This window comes from Myotis yumanensis, unplaced genomic scaffold, assembly GCF_028538775.1.
Source record: "Myotis yumanensis isolate MYYU_CA2020_CCGP unplaced genomic scaffold, mMyoYum1.0.hap1 SCAF_3, whole genome shotgun sequence".
NCBI lineage: Eukaryota > Metazoa > Chordata > Mammalia > Chiroptera > Vespertilionidae > Myotis > Myotis yumanensis.
This window is the reverse complement of record NW_027223754.1, coordinates 89,045,922-89,051,727: the sequence shown is the minus strand read 5'-3', so window position 1 is coordinate 89,051,727 and position 5,806 is coordinate 89,045,922. Positions and strand designations below refer to the sequence as shown.

Below are 5,806 nucleotides of genomic sequence, written 5' to 3'. Positions count from 1 at the left end.
ATTACAGTTTAGTTTTTGTTTTAGAAACCAGAACATACCAGAGGCCTATGTTTTCTGACCCCCACCCCTACAGTGCTCAGAAATTGAGCAAAACGGCAAAAACAACATTCATTCAACACATATTTATTGAGTGCTATTCTGTGCCAGGCACTGTGGTAAGTGGTAGGAAAACCATGGTGAACAAAACAAAGGCCCTGCTCTCACGAAACGTATGTTCCATCAGAGTGGCATATATAGTAAATAAACATAAACTGCTACCTGGCCATATGTGCATCAAATAAAAATAAATAGGACAAAGGGATAGTGATGAGATGAATGTATCATTTTAGTGAGGGAGGTCAGGAGAAACCTCTATAATGAGGTGGCCTTTGACCAGAGGCCTGAATGAATTGAGGGACTGAGCCAATAGGTACATGGGGGAATAAGGTTCCAGACTAGAGATTAGCAAATGCAAAGGCCTTGGGGTGGGAGCCAGTCAGGTTGTTTCAGAAATGACAAGAAATAGGTGTGTGATGTGACACAGATAGTGGTGAACTTGAGAGCATTTGATCTATTTCAGGCAGGCAGGTTCTACTCATCTGCAGGTGACTCCCATCATGTACATAGACAGGACTAATGTTGGCAAATATTTAAACACTAGTAGTCCGGTGCATGAAATTCGTGCACATTAAAAGGGAATTAATTTCCCTAACCGGTTTGGCTCAGTGGATAGAGCATCGGCATGTGGACTCAAGGGTCCCAGGTTCGATTCTGGTCAAGGTCATGTACCTTGGTTGCGGGCACATCCCCAGTGGGGAGTGTGCAGGAGGCAGCTGATCGATGTTTCTCTCTCATCAATGTTTCTAACTCTTTATCCTTCTCCCTTCCTCTCTGTAAAAAATCAATAAAATATATTTTTTTAAAAAGGGAATTAATTAGCAGAGATATTTTAATATTGCTATTTGCCCTTTCTCTATGATAGAATTGTGAGAGATGAAAGGAAATTAGTAAAATGTATATGAAAATAATATATAAATTTATTAATAAATAAACAGTAACAAAAGGATATAACAACAACAGAGGCATGATATAAAAACGACAAAAAACTTGATATGAAAACAACAAAAACATGATATAAAAACAACAGTGATGCAAACAATGACTGATAAAGTGATTAAACTTATTCTAATATCTCCCTGTACACCACATTAAGAATGAAAACACTTTCAGAGTGCTTGACTAATTTCCCTTGTGATGAAGTATTTAGAACTTTAACTGTAACATCACATGCTCTTCAAACTCGAGAGAAAGCAACATATAACTGACCTTGTGCAAAAACGGGTTCAGGTAGGAATATGCCTACTCTGTCTAGAGTTTGTCCTTGTGATTTATTAATAGTCATCACAAATGCTGGCATCACGGGAAACCGTCATCCAATGAATTTAAATGGGAGGCCAGTGTCAGATGGGGACAAATTAATTCTTGGAATCAGAACGGCCTCTCCCTCTGCAGATCCTGTTAATACTTCAGCTTCAATAATGTTAGGTCGTAATCTTTTGATAATAAATCTGGTACCAAGACCCCATTTGCTATTGAGATTTCTCAATAGCATGATGATTGCACCCACTTTCAATTTTAATTTATGACACAGCATTCCAGAAGGAGTAATACTATTAAGAAATTCGATGGGAAAATTTTCCTTTTCAGCATCATCTGTGGAATCAATTGGATCATCACTCAAATATGTGTGAAAATCTCCATCGAGTATATCCAAATTTTCTTCATTTAATTTTTGAACATACTCATTTTTGGGACAAAGAATTGCATGTTTAGATATATTTTTAATATTATGTATAGCAGTGGTTCTCAACCTTGGCTGCACATTAGAATCACCTGGGAATCTTTTTCAAATCCTGATTCTTGGGCCTCATCCTCTGGAAATTGTTTCTTTGTTATGGGGTGGGGCCAAAACATTAGTAACAAAGAAACAGAATTAAAACTTTATTATGGGGAGCCACTACAGTGTTTTGGACAGGTTCAAGCCTTGGACTGATGAGAGGGCACAGTCCTCTCATTGCCACGTGCAAGTCCCAGCTTGGAGGGCAGGGCCCTCCCAGCACAATTATAGCCAACAGCTGTAGTTGTAAGCTTAAACATATGGTCCAAACATGTGGCCCCACGTGCCTGAGTGATGTAGGTTTGATAGAGTTCAGGTGCATGTAGTTGAGTAGGATTGAAACCCAGGAGAATGTTGTAAACATCTTGGTCACGCCCTTACTTTGCCTCATAGCATCTGCTATAAAATAAAGGCATGGCTGTGGGCATGGTTGCTGTCTCTCAGAGAAGCAGTGTCCCACCAAGACCCAGCTTTTATTCTCTTGTCTGTCTTTTCCAAGCCTTTCAGCCGCCCCCACTCATGTTCACCCTTGGCTGTGCTGGCATGGCACACTTTATATAAAGATATGCCTCTACGCTCCCAGGGTGGGTTCCTGCCTCAAACCCCACCCTTACAGGAAACAGCTCCGGGAAACAGCTTGGGGGAGGGCACAGCCATTGCCAAGACAACCCCTGCAGGACTGACTTCCTTCTGCTTGGTCGTGGCAGTTCAGGTCATGATGAACACCACCCATGGTTTTTATATAAATAGACTTTCAAGAGAAAATGGGAAATTTGGACTTTTTTATGACATCCCTTTCTTCATGTATTGATCCCCTTCTCCCTTTCCAAATAGGCTGGTGAAGCATTGCTTACACTTCACATTGGTGAAGTGTGGATGCATATGCAAAGCTAACATAGCCACCACACTGCATTGCGTTTGGCAGTTCCCAGAGTATCTTCCGCATATGTGATCTCATTTGATTCTCTCAACTACTCTTTAAGGTCAGGCAAATATTATTATTCCCATAAATAAATCAGCTCACAGAAACCAAGTATCCACCCCAATGTTTCACAGCTACCATATGCTAGAGCAAGAACTTCCAACCTGAAAGCCTGAGATCTTCCTGTTCTTACATAGATAAAGTTCAAGATGTAGATAAATCTTCTAAAAAATTAAAAATCAGTATAAACCATTTTTCAAGATTAAAGATCAGCCTCATATTTCCAACTTTTTCCATATTATGAGAGATTTTATGCTTGTGACATTCCAAATATTAATTTTATGAGCCATATACAATGAAATACATTCTGATATTTCTCAGAGGAAGGAGAGAGTTTCATATGATCAGGAAATGTATGATAAAACAGAAACTATTTCTAAGACATTAATTTACCCTTTGCTATTTTGAGTTTGTCTAGGATTCATTAAATAGAAAACTAAACAATTCTAGTCATGACATCAAGCTAAAATGTGAGCTTCTAATCATGAATCTTTGTAATGAAAGGATTGTAATTTTATGCCAACTGCAAAATAGTTTCTCAAGCTACCGGAAATTCCTATTGCGGTTGACCCTTGAACAATATAGGTTTGAATTGCTCATGTCCACTTAATGTGGATTTTTTCAATTGACCCTCACAGTTCAATTGACTTTCACAGTTCAACAGATCCATATTGTTCAAGGATAAACAGGTAATTGGAAATCCACATGTACACACAGATTTTCCACTAAGCAGGAATTTGAGGCCCTTAATCCCACATTGTTCAAGGGTGAATTGTACTATACATGACAATGCATCTAAGTGCAGAAAATGAAATTAAGCCTCAAGGAACAGAGTTAAAACATCTGATATTTAATGAAAATCACCCTATCACTGTAACATCAGGTATATATTAAAAATCAAGCATGTATCTTGCTTGAAAGTTTTAAGCCAAAAAATTCTTGCCCCTACTAAATGGTAGAAATCTAGGAAGGTATATTTTTGAAGAATGGATACTGTCACCAAATTGTGATATTATAGAAAGTGTTATTTTATCAAATATGAATTCAACCTATATAAATTTATTAAAAAGTAATAATACTTTAAACCATTAAACCTAGAAAATACAGAATAACACAAAATAGGAGCTATAAACAATGTGACCACAGTATTGGAAAGACTATCATATTTGCTCACATCAGCATAATCAGAATTATGAGGTTAAGACTATAAATAATTTACCCCTAACAAAAGTAATTATAGTGAAACTGATAAGTTTAGTAGCAATTCAAAATAGGATAATTGACACCAAAAAATATATGACGTTTTTAAAATGAGAAAACTTGTTGGAAACTAGGTGAAGAAGAGAAATAGTGTTTAGTTAAATTTTAAGTTGGAAAGTATGCTGTCTTGGCTAGCCTTAGAAATAGTTCCCAGACCCTGTGTTCCCTCTCCCACAATACCCTGTGCTCTTTCTTTCCAATTTGTTGGGCAGGATGGCTCCTGCAAAAAAGGGTAGCAAGAAGAAGAAGGGCCGCTCTGCCATCAACCAGGTGGTGACCAGAGAGCACACCATCAACATCCACAAGCATCCACAGCGTGGGTTTCAAAGCGTGCCCCTCGGGCACTCAGGAGATTTGGAAATTTGCCATGAAGAAGATGGGGACTCCAGACAAGTGCATTGACACCAGGTTCAACAAAGCTGTCTGGGCCAAAGGAATAATGAATGTCCCATATCATATCCGGGTACGTTTGTCCAGAAAACGTAATGAGGATGAAGATTCACCAAATAAGCTATATAATTGGTCACCTATGTGCCTGTCACCACTTTCAAAAATCTACAGACCATTAATGTGGACAAGAAGTAGTGCTGATGGTTGAATAAAGTTATACAACTGCAACCCCCACCCCCCTGCCAAAAAAACCCCACAAAACAGAAATAGTTCATCCAAAAAACTAAGTGTAGAACACTGGAAAGTTATTGCATTCCTGTGAGCCTCAGTTTTCCTATCTCTGACATAAGAACAATAATATAAATCCTTCCCTGGCTTCTGTTGCTCAGTGGTTAGAGTGTTGGCCTTTGGATCAAAGGGTCATGGGTTCAATTTCTGGTCAAGGGCTTGTGCCTGGGTTGCAGGTTCAATCCAGCCCCAGGTTGGAAGTAGGGGCATGTATCTCTCTCTCTCTTCTTTTCCCTACTCCCTCCTTTCACTCTCTCTAAAAATAATAATATTATAAATCCCAAGTATTTCATATCTATATATATATATAAAAGGCCAATATGCTAAGTGTCCAACCATTTGACCAGTCACTATGATGCGCACTGACCACCAGGGGACAGACGCTCAACACAGGAGCTGCCATGATCCACACTGGCCATTTACAGAGAAATGTCACCATAGACCTGGTGCCCACAAAGCAACACTCAACTTCCCCCAAGTGGGACACAGGCTCCACCACCACCCTGGAGCGACAGCCCACCAAATAGCAGCCAACACTGCCGAGACCCCATGGCCCAAAATGCTGCCCACAGTCCAGCCTAGCCCAGCCCAGAAACAGTGGCTGTGTGCGCCAGGTAATACGTCACATAGCAATGTCTGGCTTCCTCTCCCTAGCAACTAGCCTCCTTGGAGTTTCTTCAGCCCAGGAACACGACTTGCTTTATAGCCAGGTGGAAACATTTTATACTCTAACCAAATGTCTGTGAAGTATTTTTCCATGCCTCATCTCATTTGATCCTCACAGAAGTCCTGGAGTAGGTAGATAGTAGACTTGGTGGAATCCTATTTTCTTTTCATTAGCCAGAAAATGGAGATTTAGAAAGCTGAGAAACTTGACCCAACTGAAAATAAGAAAGAATGGTGGACCTTGAAAATGACTTCAGGTTTTCTCACTGAGCAGAATATAGTCAAACACTGCTGCAGTTACATATTTTACCCTTTGTTCTCCCCGAGAGATCTACAATGATAAT

General features: G+C 39.5%; 1 pseudogene; it reads left to right on the top strand.

Moving 5' to 3' along the window:
• Window positions 1-4,331: 4,331 nt before the first annotated feature.
• On the top strand, window positions 4,332-4,703 carry LOC139006236 (large ribosomal subunit protein eL31-like; annotated as a pseudogene).
• Window positions 4,704-5,806: the final 1,103 nt, after the last annotated feature.